At 41.2% G+C, this 25,636-nt stretch overlaps 1 protein-coding gene and 2 pseudogenes across 1 annotated transcript in view; 1 reads left to right on the forward strand and 2 right to left on the reverse strand.

Moving 5' to 3' along the window:
* The window catches only part of Tmem232 (transmembrane protein 232), a 264,584-nt gene that overhangs the window by 97,131 nt on the left and 141,817 nt on the right, over nt 1-25,636 (reverse strand). The window lies entirely within an intron of this gene.
* Nucleotides 9,033-13,924, reverse strand: LOC126508298 (ribosome biogenesis protein WDR12-like; annotated as a pseudogene).
* LOC126508313 (nuclear autoantigenic sperm protein-like) lies at nt 16,103-18,364 on the forward strand (annotated as a pseudogene).

The following is a 25,636-nucleotide window of genomic DNA, read 5'->3' on the forward strand; positions in this document are numbered from 1 at the left end:
ACTAAAATGTTGGACACATAGATATGTCTCAGATCCAAGGATTAGGCTAGTATTGTGCTCTCCCTAAAGTTGGGAACACCAATCTCATTAAAGTGTCATGGAATAGCCAATTAGAAAGAAGAAACAACAAGATAATCATAATAATAATATTCAATATAATAATTGAATTATTAATTTGAAAATAGTTCTTTCCTTATGCAAAGAATTTCCCGCCACTTTCTTAAAACCCTGATGAAATGGTAAAAACATAAGCCCAAAATGCTGTGCCTGTTTTTGCAAAGCATTCTACCTTTTCTCACAAGTGTTTGTTTTACTTTGACAATACATTTATCCGAGGTAGCAAATGGCCTCAACTAAAGAAAGTGGCTTTTTCCCCCATTCTTTACAGGCTGTAGCAAAAACTCGTGATGTGAAAACACCATCTTGATGCTTGTACTAGAACAGATGCAGTAAATACCTGCTCGTTGTCCTAATAGAAACACTGAAGAAGCACTGTAAATGTGGAGAACAACCCCCAGTGCACTGAATCCTCTGAATATAAAATATTAGCATCCCATCTATTAATTAGCTTCTCCTTTTAAAGCAACTGTAAGAAGAAGGTAGAATGAAAATAGTAATTAGTCTGATCATAACTAATCAGTATACTTTGTCCTCAGAACCACGTCATATAACCCTTAAGAGGGAGCTAAAATGACATTTTAAGTATAATCAAGGATTAAAACTTTGGAGTGCCCATATTCAAAAGTTACAGCATAACTTTTCGTGGGACAGATTTATTTCACAGACGTATAACTTAAGATTTCCATCTGAGGCAGTGTAGGTCATCTCTTTAAAGGTGCTGCGTGAGTTATGATTTAGGGAAATGGGAAATGATTTAATTCCAAAGAGCCCTGAATGAAGAATTTCCCCCCATTAAAACCCCATTCTATAGGGAGGTAGGTAATGGACTACCAAGATCCTCTTTAAAAATTCAAGAAACTGCAAAAAAAAAGGGGGGGGGGGGTCATGAAGATACTGTGTGTGAATTCTCCCAAAGCCATGAGTGGAATGCGGCAGAGTATGAAAAGGGTTGACTTGTGGGAAATATCACCACAGGAGGAGAAATCACCCAATACCAGGACTTCGCTCGAGTCAATGGAATCGGATAATCTTCTAGGGAGGAGCTGTGGTTTAGTCCTACTGAGTTTCAATACAGTTCTACTGTGTTATTCTGCAAGAGTACAGTAGCTTAAGATACTCAAGTATAAGAAGTACGTGCAAATTAAGATGCATTTGATCGCTGTCAAAATACAAACTTTTCCAGTTTATCATTAGAAATTTCATGATAAGAAAATACATGAACTTTATTATTGTCATTAAGATAGTAAAGGTAATTGTTCAGACACAGGTAATTATTAAGATGTAAAATATTTCGAGATTATTGGTAGTTCTGTGGATTTCATTTTCACTATAAACTCCATTAACTTGTATGGTTTTGAAACCAAACAAATTAAATGCTACAAATACCTTCAGTGAATAAACTATCCAAAGGTAAAGGCCAATTAAACAGTCTGACCTTTTAAGGTTATTAGAAACCAAGAAGAGTAATTCTTTTTAAGTATTCCCTCTATTTCTTATTATTCCAATGACTTGGTCAAATGTTGCCCTCATCAGGCCGGACGTAGTTTACCACTGAATTTCAGCTGGCATGGGCTGAACTTGCCACTCAGTGAAAGAAAGAGCTCCGGCAGGGAAAATTCTACAGATAATTAGTATAAACCCAGGTCAATTTGAAGACTGGTTTCAATTTTGAAAAGGAAATGGCATCAGAGAAATGTCTGTTCAGCTCAGGCAATAATCCTTGCTTTTACTGGCAAATTAGCTTTGTCACCCCCCTGATTAAAATCACGTCCCTCTGTCATCTGAGTAAAACTGAAGAGCTAGCTCAGATTTATGAACCCTGCCTAGCCTGGGTCAGTGGCAGCGTCATGTGCCTTGCTTCCCACTGGCACACCAACCACAGCGTTCATGACCACGCACAGTGGTGATCTTTCTCCTTCTGGGCCTTGCATTTGTCGGTACTTAGTCAACAGTCTCTGCCTACACAGTCTACCAGACGGGGCTGTCCTTCAGCAGGCCCCCACCCTACTGTCACCTCCTCAAAGAGATCATTCCTGGGTGTCTAAAGTGGAATTATACATATTTAATTTATTGCCCTGTTAGTTCCACTTGCGGGACATAAAACAATCTTTGCCTCATTTGCTTACTGGGTTATCTCTTGTGCATTTTAGACTATCGTCTAGGTGAACCTGGGTAGTTAGTTCTAAACTCTGAAATTCCTTGCCACCCCTCTCTGGCACACAGCCCTGTGTGTGGTGCAGGTGGATTTCAGTTCTATTGAGTTTTCTCTTACTTTTACCAATAGTCAAAATCTTAACGAGAATCACCGTGACCGCTGGGTTGTCTTGGCTGACATGTCAGTATGCTTTCCTTTTGAATCAGGTAGAAATGGATGGAAAAGTGACTACATATTAGAAACCTCTGGAAACAAAACTATCTGATAGACTGAGTATGGGACGTGAACGAATTAGTGAAAGTTCGTTTCCACACCTGTGGAAACGGAGACGTAAATTTGCTAGCTGTTGGAAAAATCATGGGGATGAGTGGGCATGAAGGAGAAGGAGACACTTTCAGTTTTGCGTATGTTAAATCCTAAGTGTTTATATATTCATTGAAATGATGATAAAATAGTGGTTATATAGCTGAATATAAAGCTGACGGCAAAATCAGGCTAGGGGACCACTGGAACAGGAATGAAAATCACCATTGTTGTAGACCTTCCCCATGGGGGTGACCTGAATGATGTACTCCACCTTTCTACTCTTCCAGACACACACTTAGGCTCTCTGAGTTCAGATGCCAGTGCACTCGAGTGTGTGCAGAAATCCTACGCAATTCATCTGCTCGGCACTTCTGGTTCAGCTCCATTCCTTACCTTGGTTTCCCTGTATCAACTACCCTAGCTCTGTCAAGGAGACAAGGCCTGAAATTTCACTGCTGAATTCACAGCAACTCTTTCTCCTTCGCCTTACTTTTTCACTTTAAAGACATTAACCTATGTGTTTGCCAAATGACTGAGCATTAAATGGAGCTGTGCGACTTCCTTAAAGACAAGTGATGCCTTTGGCTTTTCTGTACCTAAGGAGGTGACCCTTGAGATTGTACTATATCAGAGGATAATTGAAGTTCTGTGTGTCACGTTCTTGTTACCTTCCTCCTATTCGATGTTTGCACGGCAAAGAACATGTACCTTTGGATATCTTAGCAATTTATTACCCTGAACCAATCAAGTCATAGGCAAACACAGCCCACCGTCTGTGTTCAGCTATAAATTAAAACAGATGTCTATTTATAGATCTAGCAGTCATATTAGTATGATTTTAATTCATTACTGTGAGTTTCTGCACAATTTTCATCTCACATTTGGTAAGAATTTATAAAATCCTGTATTAAAACTGTCTTTTTAAGAGGTAGGGCTATGGAGTACCAATTATAAAAATAAATAAATAAATAAATACGAACAAAACAGTTTAACACAGTTGCCTGAGCAGAGCAAAGTGCTTTCCTTGTAAGTCTTTATTGTTGAGCTTTCAGAAAAAGAAGCTAATGCTGGGGCAGACATGTGCAAAACTGAAGCATTACAATATTCTCGAATCTAGCCGAATCAGTCAGAGTTCTGCCTGGAGGGAGAAGAGGAGGAGCCAGGCTACTTGTGGTGGTTATGAAGGCTCACAGACGTGCAGGAAGCAAGATTGTAATGCAGGTGAGACCCCGAATCTCTTGTTATCATCTGAAGGATTAAGACACAAGAGACCTACCATTTAAATTCCAGTCGACAAGTGGATGGGGAGGTGTCAAAGAAAATAGGTGTATATTTCACTTTCAGTTTGAATCAAGAAGCCTGAAGGAACGGCTGCCCGCACTCAAACAGTTGAGAAGCAGGATGTTCCTACCACATGAAGGCCAGTCTTTGTTCTAGCCAAGTTTTGGGTTCACTGGATATGAACCTCTCAAGCAAGGAAGGTAATCCCTTCACCTCAGTCTATCAGTTCAGACATTCACATCAGCCATCAGCATTGTCATAGACACTCACATAAAGAGTGTTTGATGATATATAGCTAGCCATTGATGGCTCAAACAAGATGACACATTAAATCAGCCATCTCATTGCTGAAGAACTATGATGACATATTTGTTTTTGTTCAGGTGTCCCAAAGAAATGACTCAAGAGATCAACAAAATGCATGCTAGTTCGTTTTCATGTATACCGTTTCTGATGGAGGAAGGTCATTGAGCAATAAAGAAACTGCTTGGCTGGCCTCATAGGTTAAAGCATTGGTGGGAGGAGTAAACAGAATAGAATTCTGGGTGGAAGAGGAAGTGAGGTCAGACTCTGCTCTGTTCCAGGAGAGACCCAACAGCTCTGCTCTCTGGAGCAGAGACACCAGGATGGACGGAGGCTAGACTCTTCCCGGTAAACGCACCTTGGGGTGCTTACACACATCATTAGAAATGGGCTAGTCCAGGTGCGAGAATTAGCCTGTAAGGGTTAGAGTTCATGGGCCAAGCAGTTCTTAAATGAATACAGTTTGTGTGTTGTTATTTAGGGCATAAGCTAGCCAAGCGGCCGGGGTGTTGGGGACGCAGCCCCGCCGCCGCTTCTATTTCAACACGTTTCTTTCCCTGAACACTTACTTCAAGTCTTAGAATACTACTACAATTCTATAATTTGGGGAGACTATGAAAATCTTAGCTTCTGGTTCCATGTCTACTGTACTGCTTCTTGTCTTGGTAAATTCAATTAGTGTTATAAAATTCTACTCCTCTTGAGTCCAAGAAACACACTGGACCCGGCAACTCCTGTGGATCTCTCCTAGGAATGGCTTTGAAACTGGAGACAGTTCTCTCCTGTTCTGGCTGTGCGGATTCCTCATGAATGGAGATGAACTAACTACCAGTTCTCAGTACAAGAGGAAGTCTTTTGTAGTAACTGTGGTGGTTAGTGTGGCAGAAGAACCAGGCAAGCATGACTAACCTAAACTTTTTATTGACCCAATAGAAAAGAACAATAAATTCATAATATCAATGATGTCCGCCAATAGGCACAGTCACATTCATATTTATGCAAAACTATACCAAGCTTTTTTTAATTTAGTTTGGACTTAGGGGAGAAAATACGAGAGATGAAGGGAACTAAATAATTTAACAGCTCTTTCTGCCAGGGTGTGTAAACCAGACTTAAGCATCTAATTCTTTCCATTTCTTTATGATTAATAAGTTGTTTTGAGCTAGATTCACTATCAGTGAATCCTTAATGCTTGCTTGCAAGGCTATAATAGACAGCACCCCTCTGTGGTCCCAGTCACACAGACCACTTCCTATTGTATACTGCAGATCAAAGCAAATATTAAACTGAATAATTTTCCTACCAACCTTCTATTGTTGTTCTTAACTTTTAACACTAGTATGTATATGCATTTATGCATATTTTTAACAAGTTACCCCAGGTTAATTTTTGCTTTTCTTTGTGTATGTGTATACATGTGGTAAGCATGCTTATATGCATTTTGATAGAGGTACGCATGCACAAAAAGATGAGTGCATGTGAAAACCTGGTTGTTGCCAAGAATCTTCCTCAGTGATTCTCTTCTAGATAAACTGTTTGAGGCAGGGGCTCTCAATCAAACGAGAGCTCCTGGATATGGATAGCAACATTAGCAGACTTGTTCTGGGAACCGCCTGTCATACAAACCTGGAATTGCAAACGACCACCAATGCCCACCCAGAATGTAAGCTTCTACATTTAATGGCTAGGTCAACTTCCCAGACATGCCATCTTACTGTTAAGTGTAGAGATTTTTTTAAATAAAATTGTATTTGAGGTTCGGGAGAAAGTCCATAGTTAAAAATACAGATTTATTTAGGCTTAATTTTACCCCTTATCAGCTAATTTCCCCCCAAAAAATCAAAATGCATGTCCACTGCATAAGCAGTGTTGCAGGCAGTTGTCATACATGAATTTGAAACACACTACAATTATCCCACTGTGCCTACTGATGAAGATAGGCAGATAAGATCGCTCAAGTCTGGGGTCTGAATCCACAGTGACTAAATTAGCTGTCCTCCCTTTCCCAGCTCTCATTCATCAGGTAATATGCAGCTAAAATTAAAGGTGAGGGTCGTGGTGTTTCACTGACAGTGAGACCTGCTCGGCCACTGAACATGTGGACACTGAGCAAATTGAATTTCTGATGATTGGAAGCCCTCTTGGGTGCGGTGGATTACAAGAATCTTTAATGATGGGAAAGAAAGAGACTAAAATGCCCTGAGCACTCTGTGTGCTTCCATTTATATAACTATATTCTTTCCTAAAATAGAATGTTCTGCCTTTACATCCTTTACAAAAAGTCGTTGTATTTTTTTTCTATCATATCTTCCAGCCAAATGACCATTGTCTAGGGCTTATTAATTTATCATCCCCTGAACATATCATACCATGTAATAAAACTGAACTACAGGGCCGTTCTTACTGATTTCTGGGAGAGGATTGGACAAATTTATAGTAAAACTGTTCACTGAGTCTATCTTGACTTAGGTGCAATATTAACAGGTACCTAGTCACCAGAACATAAGAGGTTTTCACTGTTTTTCCATTGGGCTGATCCATAGACAGTACATGAAGCTGAACAAGCAAAGTAAAAGGCAGCCTGAGAGTTCTTTTGTATGGCTCTCTTTTGATGCATGCACTTGTCACAGCCCCCTTACTTCAGTTTCTAAGCTTAGCTTGTGTTGCTTGTTTGGCCAGCTGTGTTGAGAGTTCTGCATGGCAGCAAATGCGAGGTGATAACTGGGAACAGCAAGGATGCAGGTTGGGAAGTACTTCTAAAAGCAAGTGTGGGGCTTTGCTAATAGATTTTGGAAACCCGGTTATTCAGCTGTTTCTGCTGCTTCAGTCTTTCCAAGTCAAAACAAGGGCAATCTTAAACCTGTGCAAATTAACTCTCACTCAACCAGAGTGTCTCAGAGGCCACCTCATAGAACGCCGGTACAAAAAAGCACAGAAGTAGGGCCTCAAGTTCTCAGAGCAAGGCTAGTTGTCCCAGCAAAGTCAATGGCATATCCTTCTTCACTGCCTCAGCAGTTACTCCAGGACAAATAGAATTCTATTTCGGAAGTTGGGTGCAACTTGGACCCCACCATTGAAGTTCCTTTTCTCTTGTATTTTATATGTTGGTAGAAGGTGCCCATTATTAGAAGGGGACCAAAAGGCATTCTGTGAGGGAATAGCAGATATATTTTATGAATGCGTGGCCTTTAGTAAGAGGTTCTTAACAGGTCTCCACTGGCTACATCCCAAGCTATTTCTAGCCCAGAAAGAAAAGAAGCTAGAATAATTACCATGTGGCTGTTCCCTCGTGGCTCACCTATCACTATCGCTCCATCTTAATGACAGTACCATAAGAAGTGGCTGAATTGTCAGCCAGTCAGGCTCAGAGTGCTTAGAATTATGTCTGAAAACACGAGTTTGCTTACATAAACGGCTTAGTAAAAATTCAATGGTTAAAGGAGGCTTTTTTTCCTTTGAATAGTTTTACATTAAAAAAAAATAAAACAAAGAAAAACACTTGACATTAATTCTGACTCAACAAGACTCAGGTTAGTGAACTATCGTGGATTGCCAAGAACTTAGTGACATATCACTTCAGAAATGATGGATGCTTAGCAATTACTGATCTCATATTGCACTGACAGTCTTGGCACTGAAAGTGGAAGCTGTTCGGAATGATAAATGGATATGACAATTTATTAAAGATCAAAGGCACGATTAGCATTGGGTACAGATGAATCCATTTAGAAAGGACATGGGAGAAGGAAAACAAAAACAAAGATCAAGAGGATTTAAAATGTAAGAATTTAAACTTAGAAATGAAAGGCATACCTGTAGTACACATTCCATTTTTAAAAGCAGAAATTCTAGAAATGTAGCAGCAGTGTACCTTAGAAGTAAGGAAGGCATAGGCATACGTGAAACACGCTTCTAACACTTTCATGACCTCACCTACCCATCTCCTGATGGAGTCTCCCCTTTCTCTTCTTCTGGCCATGGGCATGCACTACCATGGCTTAAGGCCTCTGGTTTGACTATAGTCCTAGCCATGGGTCTGGTTAATTTCAGCGCCGAGTTTCCCTCTCTCAAATGGAAATGGAAGACATGAAATACTAGAACTGAAAAAGCTATGGGACAAAGCAATTCCCCTCATGACTCTGTGGCATGTCTGCTGAAACAATTAGTAGATGCGACACACTGATATTCGTAATGGCACATAAAATTAGCAAATTAGCAAATCTTATATGGATACAGTATGGAATACTATTAAACTGGAAAGAAAAATAAAACCATGCCAGGGGTGGCAGTGCGCGCCTTTAATCCCAGCAATCGGGGGTGAGGTAGGTGGGTCTCTATTAGTTCATGAACATTCATGAATATCTTAATCTACAGACTAAGAATAGTCAGGGATATTTAATAGGATACTGTCTCAGAGAGGGGGGGAGGAGGGAGAGAGGAAGAGGGAGAGAGGTGAAGGACGCTTAAAAGAAATCCCACACTAGCTCAGAATTGAGACTAATAGAGGGTTATTTATTTAGGGGCAGACTCACAAATCACAATCCTCTACTGGAACAGAGAACAGCAACCAAATCCTGCAGACCAAAAGAGGCTAGGGGCCTGCTTTGCATCTGCATAAATAGTAAGAGGCCACGCCCAAGTGGGCGGGTAACTTAAAGGCTACTGGCTGTAGGAATTCCTACAGGGAGGGGGGGGGAGAGGAGAGAATCATGAACCTGCCTAGAAAGAATGGAACTAGAAAAGATCATACTACGTAAATAAGTAAGGTACCGAGTAAGGTAACCCAGAAAGACAAAGATCACATGTTCTCTCTCATATGAGATTCCTAGCTCCAGAGCTTTCTATGCACATCCATAGCCTGCAGTAACTACAGAAAGCAGCGAAATAAAAGGGACCATCGCAGGGGTAGGAGATCAATAGAGACAGGAATAGCAGAGCGCATGGGATCTGAAGGGGGAAATGGGGAAAATGGGGGCTGTAGTTAGGGAAATGTAGAAAAATAAATACAGACTAAGAAGGGATGGGGGTAGATAAAACAGTAAGGATGTTTGAAAAAGTCATGAGGAATCACACTATTAACTACCTAAAATGCAAAAAACCACACATGGTTTGTGTATAAACACATACACTTCAAATGAAAATTTCCAATCTGGGCTGACTATGCTCTCCCCAAGACCCAAGGACAATCTAAAAAAAAAAAAAACTGCCAAGACTAGGTATGAAAGCCCTCTTTTGAGTCATCAGTCAGGAATGTACAAGAGATTTCCAATATATTATAGGGTGTTACTGTGCTCTTGGTTGACCCCCCAGTGTTGAAAGTCCCAATTACTGAAAACATCAGGTGGTATGGATAAAAATATTTGAACAGTTGGTCATTAGGGAGTGGTGCTAATTGAGAGGGATTAGGGGGTGTGACCTTGTTGGAGGAAGTGTCTCTCTACAGGGTGAGCTTTAGGGTTTCAAAAGCTCAAAGCAGGCCCAGTGTGGTAATTTGAATGGAACTGGGCCCCATAAGCCCAAGGAGTGATGCTACTGGGAGGCACAGCCTTCCTGAAGGAAGTGTGACACCGAGGGGGCGGGCTTTGAGGTCTCTTCTCAGTGTCACCGTCCATTTCCTGTTGTCTTCTGACCAAAATGTAGCCAGCACCATGTCTGCCTACACACTGCCATGCTCCCCATCATGATGACAATGAACTAAACCACTGAAACAGTAAGCCATCACCTCAATTAAATGCTTTCCTTTCTAAGAGCCGCCATGGCCATGGTGTCTCTTCACAGCAATAGAAACCCTGACTAACACATTCAGTATCTCTCTCTCTTTCTATTCCCTGCCAATCTGGATATAGAATTACCAGCTCTTTCCCCAGCACCATGGCAGCCTGCATGCCATCATGCTTCCTCCCATACTGATAATGAGCCAACTCTCTGAAACTGTAAGCCAGCCCCAACTAAATGCTTTTCTTTCTATGAGTTGCCATGGTCATGGTGTCTCTTCATAGTTTTACAATTTCTTGTATCCCACATTTTGACAATGTTATCTAAAAAGCCTGAATTCAGCTGTTGTTCGAGGGTAGGAGACCACTGATGTTACCCAGCCTGTAGGTGAGGTGAAGGATAACAACACCAAAGATCCATCATTAGTTCAGGGACCCCACAGTCTAACATGCCTATCTGTGTTTCCAGGTGCCAAACCTTTAAAAAGGGGAGAATGGGGACTACAATTAAACACTTTATTTCCTGTCAAAGTTGACTTAAGACCACCATGGTCAATGTCCCACCCTCTAACTGCATGATCCCAAGATGCACTGCAGATTTCTTCAGCATCTGACAAAAGCAGTGAGCAAATTGTTTCTGTGTGGCCAGAGAAGGTCACCAAGGGAGTCCTTGTGAGCCCCAATTGCTGATTTCGGTTGCTTTCTCTGCTGATTTGTTGGTTCTTCCATTTCATCTTCTTCATCTGTGGTGACTGCAAACCAGATCTTCAGCATCTTATCCCAAGAGGCACTGCAAGATTTAGTTCCTGAGCTACCCATGCTATAGACTCCACAGCCCCAGCATGACTCATTCTGGTCCCATGAGTCTGGTCCACTGGGGCACTCACTAGTGAACAGGACAAACTGTTGATTTTCACCCAAGTCACATCTTTCACAGCATTTGTATGTCCCACGATGGTCATTATTGATTTTCCTTCAAAGGATCAGATCTAAAAAGTCTTATCAGGGGCTGGGGAGATGGCTCAGAGGTTAAGAGCACTGCCTGCTATTCCAGAGGTCCTGAGTTCAATTCCCAGCAACCACATGGTGGCTCATAGCCATCTATAACGAGATCTGGTGCCCCATCTGGTCAGCAAGCATACATACAGATAGAACACTGTATACATAATAAATAAATAAATCTTTAAAAATAAATAAATAAATAAATAAATAAATAAATAAATAAATAAAAAGTCTTATCATAAGAACCAAATAGGGTCTATTCTTCTACCCCCTTTGATTGAGCTAACCCAGACATCATGGAACATGAATTGCTCTGACTAGGGTGTGGTCCATTTTTCTTCATTTTGTAGTTCAACAACCTCCTCCAATGAGATGTTTTCCAGATCTATGTATTTGACCAAGGACATTCTGATGTGGGAGGTCCTTCTGTCTATGTGTTGCTTTTATTGGTTAATGAATTAAAAAAAAACTGCCTTGGCCTGTTAATAGGGCAGAATTTAGGTGGGGGGAGGGGGGGTGCGACTGGACTGAACGCTGGGAGAAGGAAGGCAGAGAGAGAGAGAGACACCATGGAGCTGCAGCCAGAGTCGGACATGCTGAAACTTTGCCGGTAAGCCACTGCCACATGACAATACACAGATTAATAGAAATGGATTAAATTTGTATGTAAGAGTCAGGCAATAAGAAGCTAGAGCTAATGGGCCAAACAGTGATTTAATTGATACAGTTTTTGTGTGATTATTTTAGGTCTAAGCTAGCCAGGCGGCCAGGAAGAACAAGCAGCTTTCCCTCCAACTTGGGTTGACACTCAAGTAGCTGTAAGTCTGTGGCTCGGCTTCTGCTGTCTTCCTCCAGTTTCCTCAGATCATACCATGATTCCTTTCCACAGGCACCCAGCCCACACACATCAACTATCTCAGACTGCACAGAGGAAATACAGAGATTAAATTTAGTTTATATCATGTAATGTTCTATTGTCTACATTTATTGTGGTTGAAAGTTTTACTGGGTATAGTTGGGCTGGCATCTGTGGTCTCTTAGAGTTTATAGAGCACCTGTCCAAGCCCTTCTGGCCTTTATAATCTCCATTGAAAAATCGAATGCTATTCTAACAGGTCATCCTTTATATGTTATTATATATATGCATATGTATATACATATATATTATTTCTTTGTACTATGCATTTATTAAATGCATATTATTAAAAGTGTTTTTATTATTATGTGTTGAGGAGACTTCCTTTAATGGTTCAGTCTATTTGGTATGCTGAATGCTTCTTGTAACCTTGATAGTCATATCCTTCTTTGAGTTAGGGAAAGTTTTTTCTATGATTTTGTTGAAGATATCCACTGTGTCTTTGACATTAGTTTCTTCTCTTTCCTATATTTCTATTATTCTTGAATTTGGTCTTTTCACAGTGTCCTGGATTTCCTGGATGTTTTATGCCTAGAGTCTTTTGGATTTAATGTTTTCTTTGACTGAGGTATCCATTTTTTTTCTAGCATGTCTTCAGTGCCTGAGTTCCTCTTCTGTGAGGCTTGCCCACTGAGGTTTCTGTTCAAGTTCCTAAATTTTTCATTTCTAATTTCCCTTAGTTCAAGTTTTCTTCATTGATTCTATTTCTATATTCAGGTCTTGAACTGTTTTATGCATTTCCTACTACTTTTTTATATTTTCATATATTTCTTTAAGGGATTTATTAATTTCCTCTTTAAGGATGTCTATAATATAAAGTCTATTTTAATGTCTTTTTCATGTGCTTCATCATGTTGGAATACTTAGGGCCTGTTGTGGTAGGGTTTCTGGACTCTAGTAGAGACATATTGTCCTGACTGTTATTTATTGTTTTCACACTTGCATCTAGGTACCTAGGTTTGGAAAGATTGTAATTCTAGGTGTTAATATCTGGTCCTATTTTTGTTGGGGAAATGTTTTTCTCCATGGTTTCTGTTGCCCTCTCTGATTCTTAGGAAAGTATGTTGGCTGTGTGGTACCTGGAGGGAAATTTTTCTGGGATTCTGATAGGTGTGGCCACTAGAGATTCAAGGTAAAATCTATTTTTAGGTACTGAGAGCTGACACTTAGGAATGGGAATGGGCTAGGAGATAGAATCTCTGATGGATTTCACCATCAGAAAGCAGGGTGTTCCGCCAGGATCTGCTTAGTCCCCTGAGACTGGGAGCAGAGAGTGAAGAGATGCTGCAGCTGGGAATGAGACTGGTGGGGATTGGACTTGGAGATATGGATAAAGATGTCCAGGTCTGTCTTAAGCCTGCTTCACTAGCCTGTGGATCCCAGGGAGTGCCTCTGAGGTTGGGAGATGGGACAGAGCAATGACAGAAAGGAGGGAAGTTTGGAAGAGAAGATCTGTGTGGTCCAGTAGAGATGGGGACAGGGGGACAAGTGTGGCCTCAGCAGGTGGTGGATTAAGACCTGTGGATGACACTGGGGAATGGATTGGAGGAGTTTAGAGACTAGTGAAGATCTGCGATTAGTCTGCTCTCTTCCCTCTCAATGTTTCCATTGTGTAAATCTTTTCATTACACAGACATGTAGCTTCTTAGGGAGTATATATACGTTCTATTTGAATGACTCCATGATGCCTCACTGAACAGAATGTGCTGCCCAGAGGTGTTGAAAGATGAAGATTTTGTCACAGCTTGGGCAGTCTTGAATATTTTTTTAAAAGCAAAACTAAGGTTTAAGGTTATCAAGGGCTTCTATTCTTTTTCCTGCAGATTTTTATAAATTTCCATGGATTTTTTTCTCCCAGTTCCTTGGCTCTTTCTAAGGTGTGTTTTACCATTTTATATCATTTCCCTTCCTCCAGACACTAAAAGGTAGCATTCCTCAAAGTTCTACCCTAGCCCTGCTGCCCATCCTACTCAAGGCTTCTTGCCAAGGCAACATTCCTTCCTCCCATGCCTTCAGTCACTGCCTTCATTCACAGCCTACACTTCTTCCTGAGCTGCAGAACTGTGAAACTCACTGCCCACTTGACACTTCTACTGAGAGAATGTAAAAAAACACCACTTTCGGCATGTTCCAAAGCAAACTGATGTCTTCCCCGCCCCAATCACACCTCGCTCTCGCTGTCTTCCTTCCCATCTTTGGAGTCCCTGTTGGACTCTCTCTCTCTCTCTCTCTCTCTCACACACACACACACACACACACACACACACAAACCCATCACTCAACCACATAAAACACAACAAGTATTTGTCCTAAGATGAAACTGGAAATCTTGACCACTTCTGGAACCCCTTTACCCAGTGATGCATGAATCAACATTATCATTCTTTGACTTATTTGTTTTATTGCCCTTTTCAACATTGGAACTTCCCTATTCGCTTTCCTCTGCTTGGTATCCTAACTGCATCCTAAAACTCCCCTCGCCATCCCAGTGAATGCTCTCATATGCCTTCATAAACACGCCCATCCCTCTGAAACATCACGATGGTACCATAAACTCTGGTTGCTCACACTCATTATTACAGATATTGAACATATATGTTTGGTTTTACAGTCAGGTTTTAATCAATATCTATCTTATAAACTTGATTTTAAGATCCCCTGGGAAAGAAATATAGTTACGTTATTATATATTTTATCTGGGGCATCCAGCAAATGACAATTGAAGAAGTATGCACAAAGTAAGCTATTTGAGTGCACAGAGTTTTGGATGAATTCTACTGGGAAGATATGCTGGAAACACAGATGCTGCTCTAGATGAGAAGCTGGCAGACATAGCCCTGGCTGTGGCTTATATTTTTCTTTATTCTGTGGCATCTTACATTTCTTTATTGTGTGGTACCCCACACAATGCCTGCATACAGAGGTGTTCAATTATTGGTTTGTGAAGGAATACACCTTATCATGAGAGTTCTGTTTTCTGCTTTCCATTTAAATCTGTAGAAAGTGTCTTCTGTGGTAAAGCTAGGTTAGCTGTAAGTCTCCTCTACCCTGAGAGGTGACAGGTGCTCACTCAGTTCATGCTCATATTAAATACATGACTCTATCAAGCATTTAAAAGAGGAAAAGATTAAGTCATGTAAATTGTTGGCTCCATGTTTCCTGAGAGCTCAGAAAGCAGAACAATTGTAAAAATTTGATTAATGTCATACCCAAGCTTTCATTCTAACCAAGCAGGTAATAAATGCTTGTCAACTACTGTAAAAACATTTTACAACAAGCTGAATGCTGCCCTTTTCTTTGACAGACCAAAGAGCATAAGGAAAAGGAAACACAAAACAAAACATGTCGATTTTGTTTTCTGTTGCATAATGTTTTGTCCCATAAGGTTGTCATTTTGATTCCAGCTGATCTGTATTTGAAATATACAATGTTTACTATCTCACTGAAATCATTTTAGCACCTATGCCATGCTGAAAATTCTACATGTCATGCTGCCTTGAATGGTGAGTTTATGGTTGTTTTGAAGGCAAACATCGGTGGTGAAAAGGGGGAACTAAAGGTACAGCAAGGTCCCACTGATGCAAAGCAGAAGCTCCTGCTGAGATCAAGGCTCTATTCTGGCGATGGAAACAGGGGAGAATAGTATCTGTAGCAAAGACAGGGAGGGTCACCTTCAAGACAAGATTGTGGGTAGCACTGAGATGTATGCTGGAAACAGACAAATGAAGCATGTTTTTAATTACTGGCCACTGGATTTTACCTCACAGTTCTTCCATATCAATGGGAGAAAATAAAGAAGTGGGAATACATAAATCTGCAAAACTATATAGCAAACAAAAAGCAGAAAAAGTCAACCCACATGGTGGTAGAAAACTATATGTATAATAAAGAATTAACATCTTACACAAAGAACCATAGACAAGTGAGGAAAGCTGGGAGCAGTTGAAGTGTCCTACCAGGAAAAAAAAACACACCAATTGTTCATCCAGTGCCAAAAGGTCAGCCTCCGAAATATGCATACAAGTAACATTATATGGACTCAACAGGTTATATTTAAGAAACTGTACATATATACAAATACATATGCATGTAGTAACGAAAGAGAGAACATAAATTTGAAGGAGAGTGGGGAGGGAGGTGTGGGAGGCTTGGAGGAGGAAAGCGGAAGAGTCCATGAATGTTGTAATGAAATTATAATCTCGCCAATATGCCATTTTCTGTACCTGAGTAAATCTTTGCTGCCCTGACTGCTCTGTTTTCTTCACAGGCAGTATTCTGCCCACTGCTCACCACCTCAGGGGAACTATGGCCACAGAGTCTACAGTCACTGCTGCCATCACTGGGGAACTGGTTTCTGCTGACAAAATTGAAGATGCCCCAGCTCTTTCTACCTCTGCAGATAAAATGGAGAGTCTGGATGTGGCTAGTGAAGCTAAGAAACGTTTGGGATTAGAGCAGAAACATCTGGTAATGGGGAAGGTTCCATTGGCGGTTAATGCATTCCAGGAAACAGCTAGTCTTTTAGGTAAGAAGTATGGAGAAACAGCTAATGAATGTGGAGAAGCCTTCTTTTTTATGGGAAGTCACTTTTGGAGTTGGCCAAAATGGAGAATGGAGTGTTGGAGAATGCCTTTGGGAGGAGTGCATGCAGAAAGGAAGAAGAAAAGACAGAAGATGAATCTTTGGTTGAAAATAATGATGATGTAGATGAGGAAGCAAGGGAAGAGTTGAGAGAACAGGTTTATGGCGCCACGGGAGAAAAAGAAGCCAAAAAGGCAGAAGGCAAGTCTCTGTCAAAGTCTGAAACTGGCACAGAGCCAGAAAGTGAGGTGGAGAAGGGTGGACGGGAAGATATGGATATAAGTGAGCCTGCAGAGGAGCTACGGGGAAAAGTTGAATCGACTTCAAAGCAGTTAACTGAACACTCTGGAGAGGCAAAAGAAGCAGCAATACCAGCACTGAATGAAGCTGAGGTCGCTTCTGGGAAGAAAGAGCAGGCATCATTGTGTGCTGAGGAAGGAAAATCAGTTTCTGGGGCTTATGTTCAAAATAAAGAATGCAGAGAAACGGTGCATCAGGAGAAGGAGAGGAAATAATAAGCTTAGGGAAAAAAAGCCAAAAGAAACTTCAGAAGATGGGCCTGTTGGGGCTTCAGAAAAGCAGGGCACTGCAATGAAGGGAGAAGCTGAAACAGTAGATGCTACAGTCAAGTCAGTGGACATGGATGGGGAGGGACCAAAGGATCAGGTAGCTGCCTTTGAGAGTGAAATAGGAACGGCTGTTCTTGAGCAACTGTCAGGGCAAGATGATGAAGTGCTGCCATAAGTGGCTGCAGAGGCTGGGTCAGATGTCTCTGAGAAGCCAGGGCAAGAGATTACAGTTCTTCTCAACAATGGTTCAGTTGATGGGCTATCAGCCGCAGGAGAGCAGACTCCTAGGGAACCGCAGACTCCTGCAGAAAGACTGACAGAGACTAAAGATGGTTCAAGCATAGAGGAGGTCAAGGCAGAGCTGGTTCCTGAACAGGAGGAAGCTATGCTACCTGTAGGAGAGTCTGAAGCAGCTGGAGATGGGGCTGAGACCAAGGTCACCCAGAGGGCCATGGAGAAAGCACCTGAAGACAAATTTAAGATAGCTGCCTATGAAGAGACACAAGAGAGAGACAAACAGATGAAAGAGGATGAAGAAACTGAAGGCTCAGAGGAAGAAGACAAAGAAAATGACAAGGCTGAAGGAAACACAAATGAATCAGTTCTTGAAAATAAGTCTCTTCAAGAAAGCGAAGAGGAACCTACAGCTTGTCTGGGATGTGCTAGACTTAGCAAAGACCTTTTGTAAAAGGCAAGAAACAAAAGAAACCCAGCTTTATGTTGCACAAGCCCATCTTAAACGTGGAGATATTAGTGTTGAATCTGAGAATTATAACCAAACTATGGAGGAGTTCCAGGCTTACCTAAGCCTCCAAGAACAATATTTGGAAGCTTGTGACCATCTCCTTACAGAGACTCACTACCAGTTGGGTTTGGTCAACAGTTACAACTCTCAGTATGATGAGGCAGTGGCACAGTTTGGCAGATCTGTTGAAGTCATTGAGAAAAGAATGGCTGTACTAAATGAGCAGATGAATATGAGAAAGGAGTTGAGGAGCTGAAGGAACTGCTACCTGAAATTAGAGAAAAGGTAGAAGATGCAGTGGGAATGAAGCTGAACTGGCCTTGAAAGCTACTCGGGTAGAGAGCTCTTCTTCAAGGTTTCACTACTGGTGGAGCAGGCACCTCAGTATCCATGAGTGCCAGTAGAAAACCAAGAGACAATGCTTCCTTGTCAAATTGTGACTGATATTTCCCATCTTGTCAGAAAGAAGAGGAAACCAGAGGAAGAGAGTCCAAGAAAGATGATGCAAAGAAAGCCAGGCAAGAGCCAGAACTGAATGGAGGCAATGGGGATGTTGTCCCCAGTGGACACAAAGTTTCAGAAAACATAGAGGCTGAGAATCAGGCTAAAAGCCCCACAACAGCAGAGGGGACTGTGGAGTCTGCATCTATAGCTGAAGGCACTGCATCTTAAGAGGGAACAGAACCTTTCTCCCAAGGGAAAGTGGTTTTGTACAAAATGTATTTTTTTTCACTTTTAGGGATTCTTTTTGTATAACTTCAATAAATATTGTAGGCAACAACAAAAGAAAAGAAATTATAATCTAAAAAAATGAACTAAAAAGGGTTACTATCCAAAATATGTAAGGAACTCATACAATCCAACAACAAACATTTTTTTGCAAACTAAAAGTAAAATCCACAGATAACTTGATTATTGGCAAGGACAATTTAAGAACATTTTTCTAAGAAGTCATTCAAATGACCAACATGTGTATGGACAGATCTTCAACATCACTAATCAAGCCAACAGTCCAAACCACAATGGCCTATCACCTCAGACCGGGGAAGGTGGCTTTACGAAGTAAGCCTGAAGACAAGTGTGTGAGGCATAGATAAAAGGGAACATTCATAGACTAGAGAAACCACTCAGGGGTTCAGCACACACGCTGCCCTTCAGATAACCCAAGGTTCAGTTTTCAGCAGTCCTGCTGGGTGGCTCTCAGGCACCTGCAGCTCCGGCTCCAGGAGATTTGGTGCCCTCTTCTGGCCTCCACAGAGAAAAAAAAATTAAAAAAAAGAAAAAAACAGCAAAAAGATGAAACTAGAACTATGACCTGACTCCAGATCCTAGTTACAGGGATGTTTCCAAAGAGGGGAAAGAAAAAAAAAAACAGTATGTTGAAGAATTATTTGTACTCCAAATCTCCAGAAGTTTTAACATTTTGCATGATTAATGTAAAGTAGTAATTGGTTTCTTATTAATCAAATATTTCATGGGGGATAAATATGTAAAACCCATCCTCTGAAGAGCCACTGCATGTTCTTTATTTTTCTTCAGATAATGACTGCAAGCCACAATAGTGACTAGTACCGACATCTCCATTTTATTTTTCCTTCATAAGTCTGTTCAGCATAACCACAGTGGTTACTGTTGATTCATTGGTTGGATCTGGGAGAGACTAAGAGAATGTGCCTGGGTGGGTAGTGAAAATTTCCAGATAGGGACTATCTGAACGTGGAAGAGCCCCTATCAGTGTATATGTTCCTTTCAGTGCATGGCTCGGGTATAGAGGTTGGAACAGAAAGCCATGCTGTTTGTTTGTCTGCATTGGCTTCTGGGAGTGTATTTTATCCTCCTGCTTCTGCTACTGCTGCTGCTGGCTACTGATGATGATGATGATGATGATGATGATGATGATGATGATGATGATTGTGGTGATGATAATGGTGATGATGATGGTGATGATGATGACAATGATGATAGTGATTATGACGATGATGATGGTGGTGATGATGGTGATGATGGTGATGACAATGATGACGGTGATGATGATGATGACAACGATGACGGTGATGATGATGACGATGATGATGATGTTTCCATCCTCTGTTGGCACCAGTTTCTAGATTCCTCAGCTCTACAGTAGACTGAAAACAAGCAACTCTTCATGACTCTTCCAGGTTTTCAGTGACAGGATGGAACTGTTGAAGCATTTGGTTCCATGGATTTAGAATTTTCATACTCTCCAGATGCCTACCATTGAACTGCCCAACCCTTAGCATGCAAGTCATGCTACTGAGTTGCCTTTTATAATATGCATGTAGTCTATTGGTCCTGTTCCTATAGAGATGCCTATCTAATGCAGCTGTGAGGCATGCACACACATGCACATATGATGTCATGAAAACAGGATAGAAACTGCTTTCTAACTAGATAGAAGCAAGAGAAGAAGAAATATATTAAATATTATAAGCAAGAAGAAGAAATATATTAAATATTAATATATGTAATAATATATTAAAAACAAAACAATCATAACACTGTGTGTTTCTGGAGGTTCCTAGCAGGTGGTATCTTGAAAAAAAATACAGGCAAAAACATAAAAATTTTTATTTTCTCTTTATTAAGTCTTAGTAGAATAAATTAACTTCATGAAGATAATAAATATTTAAGAAAATCCACTAATGATTGAACAAAAAGATAAGGAACTAACATGTCTGGGCACTTTACCTATATTCTTCTCTTTAGAAGAACCTGGCTGAATCATACACATCATTCAGCTGACGCTAAAGCTTAGAGATGTTAGCTGACTGGCATCAGTCAGAAGGAAGCTGCCAGAAAACAGAGCTGATATGTGTGACCATAAACGTTTTTCAAGTTTTCAGTAATCACTCTTTAAATATTTATGCATTTTCTGTGTATGAGTGTTTGGTCTACAAAGACGCACATGCAGCATGCATATGTCAAGGGCGGCGATCAGAAGACAGAAGCAGGGAATTGTAGCACTTGTTCTAATAGGTCTTAATAATAAAAGCCCAGAGCCAAATATAAGGGGAAATGCTGAGAGATCAGAGAACAAAGGAGCAAAGCACAACCCCTTACCTACTCAAATTCCCAGCTGAAAAGAGCCTGAGCTCCTGTCTCCTCCCGCTTTATCACTTCCTCTCTCCACCCAGTCATATTACTTCCTGTCTGTCTGCACAGACCTCCAGACCTCTATGGTTAGCTAGTGGCTAGCTCCGCCCTCTGGTCTTCAGGCAAGCTTTATTTGTACAAACAAGATATCGCCACAGGGATATTCATAGACTATTCACCTGAAAGGTGCTAATGTTTAGAACTATAGGAAGGACTCAAAAACTTTTTTCACAAAGAAGTAAGTAATCTAACTAAAACGTACTGATAACCTGAATAAACACGCTGCAGATGATACTCAAAAGGACAATAGGTTTTTAAACACGCATGATGTATTAGCCATGGGGGAAATTGAAGAAAATCCAGATAAGATGTCATCTTACTACATCTTACTACAGTGGCCACCATGAAGATGAAGATTACCAAGTGCTGACGCGGGTGTGGAGAGAAGCAAACTCATCTACCGTTTGTAGAAATGCAGATGTTACAGCCATGGAGAACAGTGCAGAAGTGCTTCAAAAACTTAAGAACAGATGTACGGTCACATCCAACTGTATCACTTCCAGATGTGAATCCCAAATGCGAAGTCAGCAGACCAATGACATATCTCCATGCATGTACTTACCAGTACTGTTCACATGATCAAAGATATAGATAGCATCAACAAGGGTGTTCATACATGAATGGATGAGAAAAAAAGGGGGGGTCTCTGTACAGTAGAAGATGATGTGCCGTGAAGAATGAGCTCATTTTCAAGGAAATGGGTGAATGAGAGGGGATACATACATTGTGTTAACACTGACTTTATTTTATCTGGGTGCAGAATGGTGGTCATTTAAGGAGAGAAAACATAGGAGAAGGGCGAAGGGAGTTACCTAATGGACACCCAAACAAAGGCAGACAGAAGGAACGAGTTTTGACGATCCTCAGCACAAGGGGATGACAACAGTTTATGATCAGCTGTGGCATTTTTAAGAACACTTAAAAAGAGAAGAGCCTCACAGTTCCAAAGAGGAAGCTGTGGCAAGAGCACTGCTGCCTTGGTCTGGCTGTCACACTCACTGTGCACAAATATTACAAGTCAACCAACAACAAAACAAAGTGTGTCTCTTGCCTTGCCCCCTGCGTGAAACAGAAATAAACAGCTTTATCTGCAGGAATTTGTTTAAGAACCCCAGAAGTAGAATCAAGCCCAGAATATCCCAAATAAAAGACCAATTCAATCCTTAGGACTCTTTTTAACTCTCTATACATATACTGTTTTTCCCATTGGCTTTGGAAAAGTCATGGTAATTAGAAAGTGCTTTCTGCTTGGCATAAATTCCCTATTCATAAACTAGAGAGGTTGGAGCCTACTAAAGATATGCATCCTAGACAACATCATGCTTTCAAAAGCAAAAGGCAGATACTGAAAACAAACCTACGAAAGGGCTTCATTTATTATGGGTTCAAAACAAACTTTGCTCAAGTCTTTGAAAACAAATGACATTCCCTGGAAAAAGAAGAAAAAGAGCTCAGCGGATGGGAGTCAAAACGTCTGTATTTTAAATCCAAACTCTAGGGTGAATGACTGTGAACTCTTAAATCACATTTTCCCGAACATAGCATTTTTATTAATTGTTTGCAATTTTCATACAATGTACCCCAATCACACTTGATTTCCACTCTTCCCAGGTCCATCCTCCCACCCTTTGCACTTCCCCACACCAAATAAAAATCCCCCACATACAATTTGTGTTGCCCATGTACTCATTGGAGCCTGGTTGAACTGCCAGTGGCCCAGTCCCTTAAAGAAAACTGAGTCCTTAATCCCCATCAGCAGTCACCAACTGTGAAGAGCTACGCTTCAGCATCTTTATCACGATTATTAAGGACTCTCTACAATGGGCTCCTGTCTGGATTTTCTTTGGGGTGGGGGCATGTCAGAGAAGCTGTCAATGTCTCTCGTTCTCAGTTATGAGTCTGCAGTCATCGATACCATCACAAAAGAAACTTCCTTGTCCATAGAAGTCTGCAGCAGCACAGAACATGAACTTCACATGGTTTCCAGCTGCACAGATCATGAACTTCACATGGTTTCCAGCTGCACAGATCATGGACCTCAGAATGGTTTCCAGTAGCAGCACAGACCACGGACATCAGTCTGGTCTCTGGACTAATCAGATTCCTAAGTCCCAGTGTCCTTGTTGGAGAAAAACACACCCAAGGGAATGTTTAACACAGCAATATTCTAACAAAGCCACGAGTGTCCAGTGGGAAACAGAATTTATCTTTAATCATCTAGCAGCTGGCTACCAAGGACTAAAGAAAAGACTAAAGGGTCTCTCCCTTGATGAAGGTTCTTTTAAAGTGAATCTCCCAAAAGTGTAAACGGCCCCCTTTTACCATGGAAATGGGCATGTCTGAAAGACTCCAGACTCTGCATTTCTGACATTTCCAACATTCCTTATGCAGCTAATACCAAACTTCGGTTGGCTTGACCACTAGATGGGTATGGTGGTACATATCCATAACCCCAGCACGAGAAAGCTAAGGGGAGAGGACGGCGTTAGCTCATGTGACCAGCCTTGATCATACAGTGGTTTAGAAACTAAAAACATTATTTATTTATGCACCAAAAAAAAAGTTTTCATGTTTACCAAAAATCAGAACAGTTTATTCCTGAAATCCAAGTCCAAATACAACCAAAGGCACCTACAGAACTCTACACCCTTAGCAGTGGAAAAGAAGAGAACATGATCTTCCTTCTGTTCTAGGTCTTCCATTTAAGTCTTTCTTTCCCCCCTCCTATAGTGAATTTTCTCCAGGATAGATGAAATGCAGAACTTAGCTTTCTACCTTCTCACTATTGGTTAAATGACACTTTAGACCAGGACACCTTTACCAAGGAGTCTTCAAAGGAGAAATTAGGTTTGTCCTTGCTCATTCATCCATGCAAGAAGGTTTGCAACATCTGCACAAACGGCAGCAGAAGCTGGCAATCTATATTCGCTTGATCAGCCTGATCTTGTTGCAAAGGCTAAAGTTCTATTTTAAGTTTAAATTACGATAATGAAGAGATCTATAAAATAAAAGTGCCCCTAACCTGTAAGCCCCACTTGTGCAAGGAGGGATCACTTCCTGGAAGGTTGAGGGCTATTTCTCATGTAAAATAGCAAGCCGCATGTTTTCACGTAGGAGAACAAGGTTGGTTGCCCCAACTGCACAGGATATGCTTGACCACAAGGAGGCATGAGGTCCTAGGTGGGAGGTAAGTCGGCAGGAAGTACGTCAGGATGTGTGCTTGCTTCCGATTGGACGAAGGTGGGAAGAATGTAATCTTGTGGGCTTTTCCTTTATAAGCGCCTGACTAACCAAATGGAATGCCATTCTCTGGGAATCCGGGGTATGAACCTGGCCAAGGCCCACCATCCTGGCCAATATTAAGTAAAGTTTGCTTTAATGGGACAATCGTAGATTTGATCTTTCTATTTGATGGCTAATTAATGAAGTCTTCAAACAAAGCTTTGAGCAGCTAAGCATTATTAGAGATAAAGTTTTCATGTTCTCCTACCCTTTCATTTATAAGGAAATTATCATGAATTTCCAGGTTCAAGGTGGGAGCTCAGAAGATGTGCATTTTACAAACTCAACACAAACAAGAAATGAAAACTTTTTTTCAATTGGTTTTGGGGGTTATATAAATTTTCAGCCTTGAGGCAAACTTCCGATACTTTTTTCGACAAGGAGAGAAAGGGGGAAACGCTGTACTTTCAAGTGGAAGCATTATGTGCCTTGGTCCCTAGTTGCAGTTTGTACGAAACAGCAAAGAGCCACAATGATATTTTTCCATTTTAAAAAGAATGCTAAGGGGCAAGCAAAGCAAGAAAAACAACCCCTGGCACTGACATGTTCCACTAACTTAGAAGTACCACCGCCACCCCAAGTTTAACACACAGAACCAAAATAATCAATTTCCTTTTGAGAAATTACGTGAGGAGTTCTATAAATCACTGAAATAAAAATGTGTGCTTACAAGTGTAGAAAAAGACAACAATTTTGAATAAATTATAAGCCAAAACTATGATTCTGTCTCCAATTCTTTTGTGCTAAAAATAAAAGGGGAACTATCTGTCAAAACATGACCCACAGCAAATGATCCTTCAGCACGGAGGCTCCCAATTGTGCCTCACAAGTGTGTTTCTAGATTTCCACACTGAAATCAGAGTGCTCACTTGTGCTGAAGCAACAGAGAAACTTATCATCTTTACTTCCTGTCTGGTCCCGAAGAAACACAGGACAGATGGCTGAGGTGCCTATTAGCATACCAAAGTGCATGCTGGCATCCAGGCCAGGCTCACTGGGCCCCTACTGCTCCTCTCTGCTCTGCTCACACCAGTCCCCTTATCTCAACCTTTCCAGCCCTGCGGCTTCCCTGAACTTCCCTTTCCCCAGCTCTATTCCTAACCTGCAGTATGTTATATTTTCGTTTTATTTCCATCTAAGCATTAATCCCATTTTATTTATATTTTGAAGCATGTAAATTTTGGCTCAAAAGTGTGTTAATTCCCAAACTTTTAGAAAACTTAAAATATGGGGCTGGAGAGATGGCTCAGTGGTTAAGAGCTCTGGCTGCTCTTCCAAAGGTCCTGAGTTCAATTCCCAGCAACCACATGGTGTCTCACAACCATCTGTAATGAGATTTTTTTTTTGTAATATAATTTTTTTATTGAAAAAAAAATTTCCGCCTCCTCCCCGCCTCCCATTTCCCTCCCCATCTCCCTTTCCTCCCCCCCCCCCCCCCCCCCCCCCCCCCCCCCCCCCCCCCCCCCCCCCCCCCCCCCCCCCCCC

The sequence above is a fragment of the Alexandromys fortis genome, unplaced genomic scaffold (assembly GCF_014885135.2).
Source record: "Alexandromys fortis isolate MF-2015 unplaced genomic scaffold, M_Fortis_MF-2015_v1.1 scaffold_61, whole genome shotgun sequence".
NCBI classification, from domain to species: Eukaryota; Metazoa; Chordata; class Mammalia; order Rodentia; family Cricetidae; genus Alexandromys; species Alexandromys fortis.